Below are 18,023 nucleotides of genomic sequence, written 5' to 3'. Positions count from 1 at the left end.
GTCCTGGAAAGAGTCTGAAGACTTCCGCCTTTGATTACCTGTACTCTGAAAGCCTGCTTTCTGAAATACTGTATGCTTATGAGATAAGACAGTGAAAAACATGATAAACTGGGAAAAATTTTAGCTCTGTGAACAATCAAGACCTGTCCATCGAATATGTGATCGGTTGTTAGGCCACAAATGTGACTTGGTGGTTTGGGGTTCTGTCTTTGGTTTCCAGTGTCTCCATTTTTTTAACATTCAGCTCAAGAGACTGTCTCCCATTCTGTGTTTGCAGAGTTCTTAGCTCAGGGGCCTCAATTTCTCTTGACGAATTTAAATGAGGCTAGCATCCAAACAACCAACACTTAATTTAGCTTCATGTTCATTTAAAGTGATCTAACCTTATACTGTAGCAGAGAGGGTTTGTTTCATCCTGCTCAGTCTTGTCTATTGCATCATATCCATCTATCTTATCTATCTATGCAGTAGCAAGGCTGCTGCTTCAGCTTGCAGAATTGATGGAAAAATAATTAATTTGGGGGGTGGATTACTCATCATTGGAGGAGTGAAAAGGGGACCATCTTCAGTGGAAGCTCACTGCTAGATTAAATGCAGAGTTGAACTGCATTCTGCTGACAGGGATTTACAGAACTTCCCTGGGTGTTCAGGTTAGTAATGGCTGCATGGATATTTTAAAACTATGGTTAAGCAAGTATCAAATGGAATTCAACTCCTTTGGTACAGCATACTAATTTTTGTAAAAACCTCACTTTAATTTTCTCAAAGTAAGAGATCAAACTCCAATCAGAGCAGTTAAATACAAAGCTTTCCAACAACAATCCCACTGGATAAAGCAAAAGTTATTTTTTCCAGCCACTTTAAAAAAAAAGTAAACTCGGGTAATTACATACAATATGCACATTTATAACAGTTACTTGAAATTCTAATGTCATTTGCAATAGATCTATCATCTTGTAGTTTCAAAAACTTGATTGTATATTAAAAACTATGACCAATATTGTTTTCTGTGCATAGAGATAAACATCCTGCTCAAGGATCTGAACTCCTATTTAAAAACAAAACCAAACATTAAGAATAAAAAGCACTCAGTATGGTTCTGAGACACATATGTGGCTGCATTGCATATTCCCTGCCTACACTGACAGTGTGGGAGCTCTGTTAGTCATCTAATGCGCATATTTGCTTGGCATAATGCCTCTACTTTCTTATGCAGGCAAGAAAGATGATCATCAGTTTACTGTATTCTTACATCTTCATCGCATGTTCATCAGTCAGCATGGCCAGGCCTTCCCAATTCAAACTACAAGCTGTTAGGAGATAGGCCAGTTCAAAGTGAAGCCCAAGGACTGCAAGGTTGTCAAGCATATCTATGAAGACAAGGGCGACTTTTAGTTTGATGCTGCTTAGATGCATGTTTTGGTGGGACCTAACAAAATGTTTATTTTGAGAATAAGGACCTTTTACTGAACAGAAGCTTGATATAGTTTTGCTTTCAACCCTAACACAGATCCTTTCACTATCTTCAAGGGCATTAGAGGTTCTCAGGTTCTTTGCTTTAACTGTCCTTCTCTGCCTCCGTTCTGGAGGAACCCGGAGTAGAACCTGAATTTAGTTTTCAAGTACAGCTGTCATAAGACCTTCTTGCCCAGACTGTAGCAGGATCACACAGATCTCACCCTTCTGGCAACTCAATTTCATTTAAACCATACAAAACACATACAAGAAAGGTACGTACCTTTTTACTGTAACATTAACAATGTCTCAGTTGTGAGCCTACTTAACACTGATCACTGTATTTATGACAAGGAGAAGTCCCATGCTGCCCCACTCCACTGCGGAAACTGGCAAGGCCAGCCTTTCAAGGGCAGTCTGGGACTGCCTTGCAGGACCTCTTCTAACCCCTTCATTATGAAGACACTGCTGAAGTGCCTTCAGCAACATGGGCTGCTGTGTCTCTGCTGGTTTTGCCCCAAATGTGCACAAATTTGGATTCCTGAGGACTGCAGTGCTTTGGTGTAATACCTGCTGACTGCACTCAGTGTGTTAGTATCTAGCTGAAAGGAACAGCTTTTGACAAGCAAGAGTTCAGAACAGGTAAGATCTGGTCTGATGTAGTGGAGCTCTGTCTTTAAATTCTATGATTGTAAGACAGAAGAAATATGTGGGAAGCATCCACAATAATCAACCATATCAAGTTAATTAGCAATTAATTTAGTGAGCTACTAAAGTCTAACAAAAATGAATCCTGAGAGATTCTGGTCACAGTTACCCTGATGTAAATCTATATTAACTCCTAAAGAACATCAATCTCCATGACAGTTACTTCAGATTTACACCCAGCTACTCTGAATTTGTGCAGTTGTTTTCACAGCCGTGTGGGAGATCTGTCTCAACACAAATCAGCTCTGCTCTCCTGCAGATTCTGCAAGGTACACAGTTACATTTCTGTAAAATCCAACCTCAGTGAAACAGGGAAATCAAATTCTCCGCTCTGATGAAACCTAAGCCTCCCACATAGCAGACAAAAACCCTGCTACAGAACCAGCCACTACATGTGGTCACAGTGTGCTCCTCAGCTCTTAAGTCTTTGGGCAGTAAGAATAATTCCCTCTCACTGGATTTCACAAAGCACAACAGCAAGCATCAGAATTACTACATTCTTCCATGCCTGGAACTCTCATGAGTATTATGAATACAGATCCACAGAGTGCAGAGTTTTGAGTCCAGTGCCACAACCCTACCAAAATCCATAGAACTCTTTCAAGGTCATCTTTCTGAGATGGTAAAGAGGGGGTAAACACCTTCTGGCTATTAGCACTACCCCATGTGCTATATGCTGCAGCTGCATCAAAGATTTGATATGAAAAAGGAGTTACTGTCCTGCCACACAGCCCTTCACCCTTCTATCAACTCTACTCAGCTCTATATCCCTGTCTCTGCACAGCCACCAGTTCCCCCTTAAGCTGATTGCTGGATTAAAATGATACAATGTCCCTTTGCCACCCACACAAAGCTCAATAAAAGTAGTGCAGCACTGCTCATGAAATTCTAAGTTGATTCAGATAAGGAAATGTTTGTATGCTTCTGGGTGAGCCAGAGTACATGTCATAAGTAACAAAGAGAAGAAATAGTTCACGAGCAACATATAAATGCTAGTGCTGTAATTCTGAATTCAACGTGTGTCCAGGGAGCTTGTCAAATGGTCTGTGGAAATATGATGGAGAGATACTTAGAGCCACTTTTGCTAGACATCTTAAATTCACATTAAGAACTTGTATCAAACTCATTCATGTGGGGATTTTTTTTAAGCAAACTATAAATCTCCCCATACCAGCCTAACTTGAAAGCATTGGACACTTTTCTACCCCCGTTCCAGTGATGGTTATGCTAGCACTGAAGATCCTAACTGCCTCACCTAGCTTTATCCTTTGCAGGAACTGGCTACATGAAGGAGCCCAGAATCTGCTTGATATTCCTTTGTTTCATGCTGTAAGTGGAGTTTATAGAGTTACTCAAGACGATCCAGCAAACTCAGAGAGCATGGTCTTCATGCATTCATAAGGATGTGTCAGAGCTGTTTTTCATTTTGGAATATTTTTTTCTTCTCTCACATAGAATATCATTCTGAAGAGTGTTTAATCATTCAGTATTAGTGTGGATTCATGATCTTTCAGCATTGAGTCTCCATCAAAACAGTCTGATCAGCTTATGAACAAGCACCATACTAGCAAAGCATATGGCATGAGTAAAAGGTAGCCAAAATTTTCATGGTTCCCAGCATTTGTAGAGTTCAAACAGTGTAGGTCAAGTACATCCACAAGTCAGACCACAGCAGAATACACAGAAGAATATAAATACCATCACTAATAAGCTTTCGTCTTCAGTAGCATTCTAAAATAAAATAAAATTAAAAAAAAAAAAAAAAGGCTATTTTCATGGTTAATGGTAGATTGAGGGAGATGTATTAATCCATAAAATTGCTTCAAAGGGGAAGCAGCATTTTAAAGGACCCACTTGTTCTCAGGAACAAGAAAATGATAAAAGAAAAAGAGATAAGGAGATAAGTAGCGCTTTTTTAATTTTTTTTTTTTTTTTTTTTTCAAGGAAGAGTAAGTCTCACTTCACTATTTAAATGAAGTGGCTGAAAAGTATTTGGCAATCAAGTTGAAAACCAAATGGCAATTTTCAGGGTGTCACACTTTGAAAGGTAGTATATGATAGCTAAATAAATGCTGATCTTTAAAAAATGTTGACATTTTAAATAATTCCACACAAAAGAATTTCTTCTACATAGGCCAGTTTGGTTCTTATAATTAGACCTCCCAAAAACTCTTAAACTTTTATGAATTTGTCTACAGATCCAAGTTATATCACAGTATAGTAGGGCAAGTGTTTTAAGAATACCTATTCCAGAATGAGAATGTATGTGAAGTTGTTTAGAAAGTTATGTTACATGGATAACCTGTAAATAGTAGAGACTATTGTAGCATCCCACAATGAAAAACAATTCAACATTTTTCTAAGATGAAGCTAAATAATCTAGCCTCCAGATGTTAAAAATAAATAGATCTCATAATGCCCTATAATGCTTATATGAATCTCCATAAAAATACTGGGCAGAAATAAAGCTAGAATTACATATACATCTCACATGCCTTTTCTGAATTTAACTGAGCTTCACGAACAGGTGAGATAGGAATTCAGCTGATTACTGAGGGCTAGGCATGAATATCCTGCTTCACTTATAGAAGACTAACTGGACACAAAGCAATTTGCACCGTTTCTCCAGGATCTCCTCAGCTGAGTCATTCTCCTGCCTGGAGTACAGCATGGAAGTAAACCAAAGTAAAGCAGAATCTCTCATATTATCAGAATGAAAATTGCTTTGTACAGCAGCAAGACTAAACAGACTAAAAACAACTAGAATAAAACCTAGACTAAAACCAAAATTGAATGCCAATTTGCAAACTGCCATTAAATTTCCAGGAAGCTAATCCACCAAGGAGCATACTGCACCCTAGAGAGTCCTTAATGAATAGTGTCACATTTGGAATAGGCTAGTTAAGGTTGTGTCAGCATTTACATTATAAATCCCTTATTATATGTTAGCAAAACAATCCTGAAACTTCCTGAAACATCAGATATAGAGTTCCAGGCTGGGAAGACAGACTCTGGGAGGGAGATGAGGAAAAAGTGTTCGTACTAGGGTAGACTGGATTTCATGTTTCATTTGAAAATAATAAAAACTAAAAAATAAAAAAGAGAGAGAAGTTTGGAACCATTTCAAGTTCCAAAAGCAGAGAATATTTTGGCAGGCATTTAAGGCCAAGTCCTGGAGGCTCTAAATGCCCTTGACTCTAATCATAGTGGGACATATGGGTGGTTAGCATACCTAAGGATTACCCGTGTCTAGTATTTGTTTTTATTAACGGGTACTAAAGCACATAGCTGTTTCTGGGGTCTGGATCACTGTCTATCTGCACTTGCTCTGTTATCCTCAGTTTAGAGCGGTTGGTCCTACTTCCACCCCAGGGCTGTTGATACCGGGAAGGTAAGCACTAGAAACTTCCAAACATGATGAAATACGCAGTATATAGAAGAGCTTTACACACATAACATACTTTGCATTAGATAGAGCATTATTCACCCCTTGATGTTTATATGGTGTATTTCACAGTATCTTGGCATTGTTTCTTTAATTAGATAATATACAGAATGAGATTTGGAGCTCTTACAGCTTCCAACCCCATCAGCTGGAGCAGAGTGCATGCCTCTGACTTCTAATTCTTGGAAATGGATGGCAGTAGTGGGGAGGGGAAGCAGCATTAGACAGTTTTAAGAGTGGAGAGAGCAGAGGCACTTCATGACCAAGTCTGCAGTACGTGATCTCAGTATTAAAGTAAGGCCAGTGGGTCTTTTTAAAAGTAAGGATGTTAAAGCCAAAGTAAAGCCAGTAAGTGGTGTCATTACCAAATAGAGGCCCACTTGCTGGCTGCTCCCATCCTTCATCGACCTGAGGTCTAGGTACTGGTGCCCCTAAATGTCTTGTGATACTCCACTCCATATCCTCCGATATTTCTGTTACCTTCACAGACGTGCATGTGGGCCAGAGTGCCTCAGGCCTTGGCTGCAACTACTTGTGAACCCCAAGCCAACTGATAGTGGGGCATGGGAGAACCCCCTTTTATCCTGCTGCATGCATTGTAGCTCTGTGTCCGGGTGATGGCAAAATGGTATCAGGGCCCCAGGCCCACACCACAGCCTCCCCTGCTTGGGCTTTGCCAGCTCAGCATCTATCACAATCCCTTCGAAGCACCTACCCATGTTAAAACCACTATGTTTCTTCTCGAGCCCAGGCTGTAGCTCAAAAGGCAGTGGCAGTCTGCTACAACTTGGCTTAGAGAGGAAGCCAAGTATAACAACTCAAGTCCTAGGTCAGGACTCAGGAGCTCTCCACCCTGTCCAGTATAAGACTTCCCACATTAAGACAGTATTGTCTAAATGTTATTTAATTATTTGGATACTACAAGCTACAAAAGGGCTCTATATATACATGTACATGAAATACGATCACCTTAATGTACCCAGGTTTGAAAAGCTTATCCATTCACCACATTAAAAGCCTGTAAATGAAGAATCAAGATACTCATCTTACTAGCAATTACTGATTAGATATCATACTGTGACTCAGAACCTTGCCTCTCACACACTGCTGTCTCCCCAACATGAACTATGGTAAGCCTGACCTTCTTACATAATTCCTCTTTTTCTACAAACAGGCTGAGTTTACTAGCATGGTAAGTCAGTCTTAAGAAGGATTCGAAGAGAGTTGACAATGCTCTAGAAAGAGAACAGTTTTCTTGTTTCCACCATTGTACCAAATGGCATCTTCCTGCTTGCTAAATAGCCACCTTCTCAGGTTGAGCTGCCCCATTGCTCTTGGGGTGCCACACATCACTGAACAAAGCAAAACTGATCATTCCAAAATGATGAGTGCAGCACCTCAAATCATCAGTGTATCACTACCATATACATTTAGCCTGTTGCTGATGCAGCCTTAAAAACTAATGAGTTCTCTAGGGAGTATAGACATAATGCTCAAAGCAAAAGAAGCTGCTGCCAATACTGTTTTCCTCTCCCTAGACACCACATCAAGTCATGAACAGAATAGCAGCTTTTGCCCCTCAGCAGAATATCAGCATTCTTTCTGACAGAAAAAAAATACCTATGGTTGTGTGGACAGGCCTTGAAATTTCACAACCTGAAAGCCATCACCATGTAGTCTGATCTTATTCTCTTTGCCATCTGGGGGATTTCTGCCACCAAGTTCAACATGAAAAGAAATTAAACTTCATTTTGGGATAACTTCTGAAGTTATCTTGGTCCAAGTTTTGTGAAGATGCTAAACCTTACTTAGAAATAATGACCTGCAAACAACTGAAGGGGGTGCTTAGTTTCTCCAGCTCTAACTTGATTTCTCACTTTTCCTTTTCTGTGCAGTAGTTAACACACCCACAGATATAACATGGCATATACACAGGACAGCAAAGTCATTTATGTAAGGACCCTTCTTTAGAGAACTATCTCACACAAAGGGGAACATCAGCAGATGGGGCTCTGCTTATGCATTATATTCTTCAAATGCAAATGCCTGGCAGTTGCAGAGGGGTATAGAAACAATCCCTTTCTCACCCTTTCCAGCCCCTGCTTTTCATGCCATCACTGCACACAAAAGACGCAGAATTAAAATAGCTTCTTTTGCCTTCCAATCCCTTTGCTTCCCCAAAACCACTCTCCACATGAAACAGTGTCACTGAGAAATAGTTTACCAGAAAAAGGTTTAGAAATCCTCAAAATGGGTTAAGAATTATAACCAATTAACAGCTCCAAAATGACACAATAAGGGATTAGCACAGTAAAGGAGCTTTAAAATTTACACTGATCTAAGGTCTGAAACAAGTTCTTGAACAACAGGAAAAAAATGCTCCTCTAGGACAAAGAAGCAGTATCATGTAAATCACTATCACTAGCAAGCAAGGCTTTATCTTGCTCGGCATGTTAGCAGGATCCCAGATTGCTGCTCATCTCTAGTTCTGGTAACTTATGAAGCATCAGTTCCTAAAATCATGCAGTAAACAAACAAGAAAATTGGCAATCACAAGCAGGTAGACAGAATGATTAAGTGCTCCAATATTTCAGGAAATGGCCTAGAAAAGGATGGATGGATTCATATGGCATTTTCCAGCATCGGTACTGGTTTCAAGATGGTATTTCCAAATATCCGCTATGTTCTCAGAACCACAGAGCATGATGTCTGTAGCAATCAGTTGCAAAAGAGGAATGAAAACCAGAACCAAACAATTCTTTTATGTATCCTTTAGTGGTGGCCATCAGCTCATTTCAGTCCATGATAAAAGTCCCTTGCAAACGAGGGATTCTGTAGCTTCCAGGGAAAAGCTGCTCCTTTCATACTTGGACAACATAAACCAGAAGCTGCTAATCTAAGAGGATGTAGTGGACAAAGAGGGCAGTTTGTGCTTCCTTGGTTTGAAGCTCTTTGTGAGAGAGAGAGGGAAAAAACATACATAGCTAGGAGATGACACTTGGGCTGAAGGAGTGACAGACACAGATGAAAAGGATGACAGCCGTGCATAGAGCAGCAGAGATTGGTATCAGCTGGAAAAAACAAACAAACAAACCAAAAAAAACCCAAATGAAGAAAAGCTTGTAGGCACAGATAGAAAACTATGTTCCAAGCTGGAATAAACATCTAGTTTCAAGGACAGTAAATAAGCTTAGAGATCTGCTCTCAATTTCTACTTCTGTTCAATATCAGGAACCAAGGGAGTAAGTAGGATGGCTTAATAAAGCAAATTCCCAAATGACCACAGAAACTATTTTATATTCCAGCTAGCCTTGGACTTGCCTTCTCTTCCCAGCATAATCAGCAATCTCATAGGCACAGCTTTACAAATCCCAGGGCACCAGATAAATGCCAGTGAGCTGTGACAGAACACAGTAAAGCCAGAGACAGTGTTAACAGGACCTGACTTTTAAGCAAGCTTGCTAAACAGAAGAGAAACTTTTCCTAAATCCTGGATACAAAGGTAATGGTTTCCTCTGTTCAAATACAGAAACCAACACCAGCATCTTGCCACTGGCATAATTTTTTTGGCTTAAAAAACTCTTCCTGTAACACTAAAGTCATGCCCACAACTAACATGAAGCAACGCTTCTCAATTTAATCTGATTTATTATAATGTAATCTAATCCACTCAAGTATAACAGACTGAAAACTGATGTTCCAGGCTGCACAGAACACACTGCAGATAAAACTTTTTACAAGGGCATGTAGTGACAGGACAAGGGGTAATGGCTGTAAACAAAAGAGGGTAGATTTAGATGTTAGGAAGAAGTTCTTTACCATGAAGGTCATGAAGCACTGGCACGGATTGCCTTGAGAAGCTGTGGCAGTGGAAGTGTTCAAGGCCAGGTTGGACAGGGCTTTGAGCAACCTGGTCTAGTGGAAGGTGTTGCTGCTTGTGGCAGGGGATTGGAACTAGATAGGCTTTAAGGTCCCTTCCAATCCAAACCATTCTAGGGTTCTATGATATGATCTAGCATCACTACAAAATTATAAAGCATTGTATCTCCATTTGTGATCTGCTACCCCATGGCAACATGCATAACCATGACAAACAGCCAAAACTAAATTCAGTATCAAGATCTACAGTGTTTCCAATCAGGATTCTAATGGGTCAGGGTGCTAGAGAACATATACAAAATTCAAAGGGACATAGGCCATAATTTTTACTAAAAATTTCAGGACATACATTGTTGTAAATGATGCTTAAAGCTCAAAAGAGATAAAAGTTAAAAAAAGAAAGTGTCAATTTCAGGCAAAAAATACATAATTAAGAAACCAGAGATGTTATAAAACATGCATAGCATTGAGAATGCTACACATGCTTGCAGTAATTTACCACAAACAACAGAGCACTTAAGGTTCTGAAACATGCTTTAAGACAATAAATAAAGGGCTAGAATACACACAACATTTGGGCACTCAACTCCTTATGTGTTTCAGTATAAATTAGGCATCATGTAAGTAAGTATGTGAGAAGTACCCCTCTAATTTAAAAGAAAACATTGGCTATTTTAATTATGTGGGCATTCTAAATGGGCTCTGAAATGCAGAAACAATCACCAGCACAATAAAATAGCTATTACATGCTTTTTAGTCACAGGATTTGCTACAATAATTCATGAAGCTCCCAACAGTTTCATAACAAAGTAGTCACATCTGCAGTTTCACAGAAATGATCATGTCTGTGCCAATGTTTCATCTTATGAATGTTTGCAGGCTCTGATTTCCATGTTTAGAAGAGGACTGAAACAAGCCAACTACTTAAATTATTCCACCTCCCTGGCTTGTTTTTCTCAATCTTAAAGAGCAAATGCTTTGGTCATTGAAATGGAATGGTGTCAGTAATCTGTACTTGCAAGGGAGGCTCTGCTGCAAAAGATGACAGCTACAGCCAAGCCCCAGGCTGGTAATATAGACTGTTACTGAAAATAAGGGAACAGATGCTGTTGGAGTACCAACTGGAAGATGTTCTGGAAAAGAAAATAAACAAATCTAGCCATAGTCAACAAGTCAAGGTACAGGAAGGAAGCAGCGAGTCTCTGTTCCTAGAAGTAAAAAGTGCTCTGTGGAACCACCAGAAAAAAAAATGTACAGTGTGATGAATAAAATAGATTCCCTTTCCCAGAATATCTGGATGATGCTAGAAAAAATATGAAGCATATTTTATTAACCTGTAATAAAATAAACAAGCAACACAAACAACAAAAACAAAACAAAAACCCATCACAAAAAAACTCCAAATGAACCAAACAAAAAACCACCACCACCTTCCCCCCCCCTCCAAAAAAAAATAAACACAACAAACCAAGAACAAAAAAAAACCCAAACAGAAAACAAACAGGTAAGTGTAATTCAGTTGAGCTGACAGAAAATTCAAAACTGCTATCACATACCCAAGGGAACGCTTCAAATAACATCTCTTGCAAAGCAAGTACTCTCTTAGAGAGGGTGAATCAACATGCCTAGCTTGCTTCTAAGTGTCCTGACCTAAACAGTATGACCTAAATCTTGCAAGAGTAGAGAAAAATGAAACCTCAAGCCCATAAAGATTCTTTCTCACTGCCATTACAGGCCTACAATAGACTGTCTTTTGTATTATTTTATGGGAGTATATGCCTGAATTTTAAATACCCAAAGTTTGGTCAAGTCCAAGACATTGCCGAGATGCAAAATTTCATTATTGATTGAGAAACACATGGAATGCATCCAGGGAGATCCAGCTGTTTGCCTTCTGAGCTACGTAATAGTGGAATTGTAAGAATAGGTGTCCAGAGAGGCTGTGTGGAAAAACTTGTGGTGTTTGCATGCTGTCACCCCAAGCTGCACATGACAACTGCCAACGTACAACCCACATACTGCTAACGAGAACCCAATTTTTGAAGCTGAGCTGGGATCAGTGAGAAGGTTCAATAGGCTGTTCTGCTCCCCTGTATTTTTCTCAGTTAAAGAAGAAACTTCTCAACTCCTCCACTCCCACTTACAACAGTCATTCTACACACATGAAGTAAAACTCTGATCCTGGCAAGCTGGTGGGAGGTAGGAATGGGGCAAAAAAAACCCCAAAAACCCAAAAACACACCCCCCCCCAAAAAAAACCCAAAAAAACCCCAAAAAACCCACAAACCAAACAATACCAAAAAAAAACCCAAAACAAACAAGCAAAATAACAAACCAAACCAAGCAAGAAAAAACAAAACAAAATAAAAACCCCACCAAACAAAACCAAACAACAAACAAACCAAAAAAGGTTGGTTTAGCACACCTCAGTTTTTTGAATCCTGCCTTGCAAAAGGATCCAAAGCTTGCTATACTCTATTAGAGTCTTCCCCTTATCTCCATCTCCATAAAGTACTCAACTGCACCCTAAAACATTCTGCAATGCTGTTGGTTGCTAAAAATCTCCTGTCATTGAAGCAGCAGGACGAGAAAGAACACTGCAATTGGAATGACCTGCTTTTACAGACAGTAATCATCTGTCATGAAAATTATCATTTATAGCACCTGATAGACATAGTTCAGAATACCATCACCTTGCAAAATTCTGAGCTTTTTTAGTAGTTTTGGTTAGTAAAGGATATCTGAAAAAGCTCTATGCATCTTTACAAAATACTAGCATTTGTACTTCCTAGCAAACTGAGATACGAATAGAGGCTTGTGATATTGCTGGTGTTACAAACCAAATATGTTTTCCCACTGAATGGGAGTAGCAACAATCTGCAGGGGAAAAGGAAATGTTTATCTCGGGGTAGAAATCACAAGGATTGCTACTTTCTGGGGTGTGGAATTCAGGAAAAAAAATGACATACAGCCTCATTTTGAAAGTGACATACACATTCATCCAAATGAATTCATCATCTAAATTCATCTAGGTCACCTCTGCTAAGAAGTGAAGTCAGAAGAGAATTAAACTATACATTAAACTGTAATGTAAGTTGTATGCTGTAGTTTCAGTATGAAAGGAGGTATGCACTAACTTAATATTAATAATTACAAATGGTCCTGTTGAGTCTTTAAGGGTATGAAAGCTTCAAGTTCCTGCTTCTAAGAATGTTAGAAACAATATAGGTAGGATATGGAAAAAAAAAAAAACCAAACACCAGCAAAAAAGACCCCAAAAGAAATATAGAATAGCTGAAGGTAATCAGAACATTCCAAATTATCTCTCCTCAACCTCAATTAAAAATATTATTTTCCAAAAGATTTTCAATTTAAATTTAAGTTCAATCACAAGTTTAGAATATGTTTTAACTAACAGGACAACACTGAATTTGTTGCAATACTTCTTTTGAGACTAAGTCACAATGATTTCATAGGCTGACATGGTCCCACAGTGCAAATACTCCACTGTCAAATACTTAGGAGCTTAACATTAAAAACATAACTTACAACTTGTGTATTACAACAAAAATTTAAAATACTTACCAATTTTAACAAAAATTTCTACAAATAATTTACTGTTTTAAAAGATTATTTCCTTCACACATCCTGTTTATTGCCCTGCATGCATCAACAGCCCCCGCTGTCCCATGTCTGCTCCTTTGCCATTTATTTCAAGCAATTTTATACTTTACTGACTTAAGCTTACTGACTACTGTTACTCTTACATGCATTTTCAACATATAATTCTTAATGACACATAACACAAGGTATCTTGCATTGTACCCCTTGCATTTGAATAAAGGGTATATGCATCTCCAGACACACACAACTCTCAGGATCCAGGGAGGTTGTTATTTCTAGTTGTAATTCTTATTTCAGTAAACATACATTTCCAGAAGTAATGAATGTCAGAGAATCACTTCTCTGCTGCACTAGTAATACAAGATGCATTGTTACCTGAATAAATAGCTTGATTGTAAATAGAAAGCATTCTTCTAAATAGAAAGTGTTTTGTTCACTATAGATATGGAACAAAGAAGCAGGTATCTTAAGAGGATATTTAACCTTAACTTTTCATATTGAGTTTACAGATGAAAATACACATCTTTACCAAAGCACGTGTACTTTGAAGATCTTTGTGCTTTTGTTACACTTCAACTTGCATTGTTATTGGGCTCCTTTTGTTGTTTTATTCCCCTTTAGGTTTAGATGTGATTTCATGAACTTCTGCAATAGTAACTTACATCTAAGAGTCTGTCTACACAGGACTACCTACCAGAACAACCATTCTGAATATTTAGGCATATACATTTCCATGTACATAGTCTGCTTCTGTTAGAGGTGTGCATGTGTGGAAAATAAGCTTGGTACCCTATCGTTAGCAAATTTCCATATGGAAATTAGCCTTCCATTTCCCAACGAAATACATATATCTCCTGCATCTCTTAGGGTCACAGAGGAACCAAAGACAGGATTTGATCACTGCCTACTTACAAATAGAAACATGCTTCACTTTCTGCATTTAGTGTTTCTTATAGGAAGGTAAAATGAAATGGAAGCTGGAGATTCTTCCACTTTTTGAAATGGAAAATCTAAGTCTGCTGGACTTGTCCACTAGAATATCCACTAACACTGATTACCACCCCCCCACCCCCCCACTGCAGGAGCAGTTATCAATCTTGTCTCTGCCAAGCAGAGTGTTATTTTTGTATTTAATATTGGAGTTACAACTGTGTAATGTATCCAAGACAAAACACCTACAATGCAGTGTTAGCATCCTAGTCTCCTGACTTGTATCCTGTTCACTACTGACTACCCCCTATTGCAAAAAGCCTCAGTGATCAGAAAGACTTTGCAAGGATATAGACATCACTGATATGAAATATTTTGCCTACTTCATGCCATCAGTGATTTCACAAACTTTGTCAACTTCAGGTTTCAAACAGCCTTCTGCAAATGAACCGACATCTTCGGAATACACAACTTTCAAAATAGAGATTCCTTTGTAACCACTGGTTTCAGTCATGCGGTACAACTTCCTAGATCTCCTCCCAGTTCTAGAAACAAAGTAGCTCAAGAATGCTGCGTGCAGATCTCATAGTTCACCAGGGTAAATAAAACTACTTCCTCTAATGTAGAGGGTTTAAATTCAGACTCACATGTAGATAAAAAATAATTGCCCCGTAGTCATATTAGTGCAACTGAACAGAAACAATCACATGTACACAGGTCCTGAAAGCAGACTATGGCCCACTATTGAGTTTCATCCTTTCCATAACTTCTTGTAAAGTCAAGGACATCTCGTCCTTCTTAAGACTTACAATTTCAGACTAGACTATGGTGCCATCTTATGCTGTCAGTGTCTGCCAGGAACTCTTGAGCTCTATCCTCCATCAGCTTCTTTAAGGAACATTCTTATCTTGCACAAAACTGCTGTCTTCAGAGTCCTGGGTTCTCATCAGCACTTTTAAAGAAACATGATCTGTGGACAAACAAGTGATAGAACAATTCTAGCGATACATGAATTACTACATTTGAATGATTTTAAAAAAGCAGTGTAATTAAGACCAGCTGTGTCATAGGTTATGCTGTTTAATGAAGTGGTATACGCACAGAGACATCAGTTTGGATAGTGATATGTTAGCTGTGTGACAGTGTACAAGACTAGCAAACAGGCTCTGCACACTGCAGCTATTAGTAACTTTTTATCAAAACATTCAAAATCTATATGAACTTCTGGCATGTCTGGAAGTACCAAGTTTGCACACACAGGATTATGAAAATAACTAGCATCCTGAACAGATTCATGCACATAAAAGATATTACACACAGTTGTCACTCTTGCACTCATTGCTATTGGAGCCTAGCATCATTTACTCAATTCTTTTAGAAACGATGGTCTAAATAGCTTTATTATACTGCAATAATTGACAAGGCTACTCTGAAGGTGTTTATCTGACAACAGATAAGGGACACCCTCCGTAACTTAAGCGAGCTGCTTATGCTTGAAGGATGACCTTGTGTCAAAAACAAGAGCTCCCATTGATACATGCTATTGTGTCCACGGGTCAGCATTGCTATAAAAATGCAGGTTGCACTATCTAGCTGTTATACCATAAGCACAGCAGCAAAACACAGAATGAAAGCAGTTACGATACCAAATCACAAAGAAAAAAAGAAACAATAATTTTTTTGTGCTACGGATCCACCTCATAAAAATACTAAATATTTTGGGCAGCTACCCTTGATCTTAAACCAGGGTCAGGCAGTTGAACTTCTCATTTCACCCATCTCTTAGGCATGCAAAAAGGGATTTGAGCCCCACTGAAACGAATTATGAAAGGCTGCTCCTGCCCTGAACAGGTTACGAGTCAGGTTACATGCAGCAGAACTCTAAGCAAGAAAGGACTAAAAGGAAAAAAGACACAAACTGAGAGCATACAGAACCACTTACTGTAATTCTAGCTGGTCACAAATCAGGAGTCTTACAACACAGGAGCTCAATTCTGACTTCTAACGTGCAAATTATTACCATACTAGCTCTTTAAAATGCTGCTCAAGATCACAGGTCAAGTTGGTTCCATACCATTAGGGGAGGAGTCTGAAAAGAGCCAAAAAAGAGTTACTGTGCCTGAGCCCCATAGTGAGATAAAAAATCCTGCCACCTTCCACAGACATTCAAGACCCTTGCCTTTCTCATGGCTCACTCGCTATGTGGTAGCACACACACATATAGCATACACATACTCTGCATCTCTTCTGGCCTTATTCTGCTAAAGATGCTTTAGTACAAATCAGCTCTTCAGTTCTTAACTTTCACTTACGTGTTTGTTTTTGGTTTTGTTGGGGTTTTTTTTTTGCAGGGAGTCTCAAATCCTCTAAAGTAGGAACACTTTATATCTGAAAACTAAAAATAAACTCTTTGAAGTGTCAGCTTAAACCAAGATCCCATGCCCTGTCACAGGTTAAATCTTAGGTCCCATCAGTCACACTTTGCTGTGGTCCAAACAATCTAAGAAGCAAACTGGAAAAGAACTCCAACAGCAAAATTCTCAGTTATTTTAGTGAAGGTGGGACTTTGTCAAACACCTTTTAAAAAAGCTACAATTCAGAAAGCCTCTCCTACAAAAGCTGACAGGGCTATAGTCTTCACTGCCTCTTTCTGCCTTTTGGCTTAACATCCCACATAACAGAGTGATCAGGTTAAGCAACTAAAAACCAACAAAACCTACTTTTGATGAGGGCTTGTTTGTGGACAATTGGGAGGGAAAGCCAAGCAAGTGGCATTCCTTGAAGTATACCAATAGGCAAATTTACTCATTCTCAAAACAGAAAATTCCTAATTTGTACATCAACTTCCCTATCTCAACTCTCTCCCAAGCCCAAAACAGCTAAATGGCTTTTTCAGGCAGAAGCAGAAAGTTAGAATGATTCCTACCCCCCACCCCCACCTCATGCTGCAAATCAGTGTAATTGCTCCTTCTGCAGCAACATCTGCCTTTCCAAATACTGAGAAAGCAGATATCGGAAAGCATCCTGCTACATGGATTTTGAGAGCCAGAAAACAAAACAAATGTTCACAGATAACTTTTCTAGGGACCCCCTCTCTCTTTTTAAGCGTAAGCTGCGTAACAGAAAACAGGTCTTTCATTTCAAAAGAGTTTAGGTCCTTAAAAGCTGAATGTATATGTTTACTTTTGTGTTTTGTACTGTATCAATATTAATATCAAAAGATGCATGCTATAATCATCAAGATCTGCATTCTTGTTGTGTATTCTACTATTTATATACTAAATTGTTACTAAACTGATGGTCTTGCTATTTAAAGACACTTGTTTTACATGCATGATATTCAGTTGGCAACTCTCTCTCCAGCAGAGTGACAAACATTTTAAAGCTTAGCCCTTAAACCACAAGGATAATGCTAAATGAGGAGTAAAAAGAAAAAACAAAAACTCAAAAAATCCAAACAACAAAACCATCAACAAAATATTACAAAGAACAAAGCCTATTCAATTACAACAAAATGAATTAAACAAATGAACATGTACTTACTTTCCTGCACATACCTACTGAAAGTGCTGGGACTCATTATATGCAAATCTAAAATGAGAGTTATGGTGTCCACCTTATTCACACTCAAACCAATAGGCTAAATTTTCTCTCAGTGGGTGCATTTTGAGCCCCTGAACAATCCTTGGCTTTGGATATACAACCCTAATTCAAATATAGCAATGAAAACATTGACAAAAGCACTACATTCTGCCACTATGAAGGGAAAAAATTGCAAAACAAGCACAGGGCAAGCAGAGAGGATTTTTTTTTTTTTTACTTCAAATACTCCACACAGTAAAATTCAGCACTCTGTCATGTACCTCTCAACTTCTGCTGAAGTCAGTGTGAGCTCTGGGTCTATGCAAGATTTGCATAGATCCATTAATTATTTAAACAACAAAATAGTTCACGCAAACTGCCTAACAAAACACTGTAATCA

The 18,023-nt window shown here is 38.7% G+C and overlaps 1 protein-coding gene across 1 annotated transcript in view; it reads right to left on the bottom strand.

The window, feature by feature from the left end:
- PTPN5 (protein tyrosine phosphatase, non-receptor type 5 (striatum-enriched)) overlaps positions 1-15,011 on the bottom strand; it is a 77,987-nt gene extending 62,976 nt beyond the window's left edge. Inside the window, exon 1 of the mRNA XM_010016260.1 lies at positions 14,851-15,011. The gene's annotated coding sequence lies outside the window, so the exon portion shown is untranslated. The remainder of the gene's footprint in view (positions 1-14,850) is intronic.
- Positions 15,012-18,023: the final 3,012 nt, after the last annotated feature.

The sequence above is a fragment of the Nestor notabilis genome, unplaced genomic scaffold, assembly GCF_000696875.1.
Source record: "Nestor notabilis isolate BGI_N333 unplaced genomic scaffold, ASM69687v1 scaffold4836, whole genome shotgun sequence".
NCBI classification, from domain to species: Eukaryota; Metazoa; Chordata; class Aves; order Psittaciformes; family Psittacidae; genus Nestor; species Nestor notabilis.
This window is presented reverse-complemented; position numbering and strand designations above follow the sequence as displayed.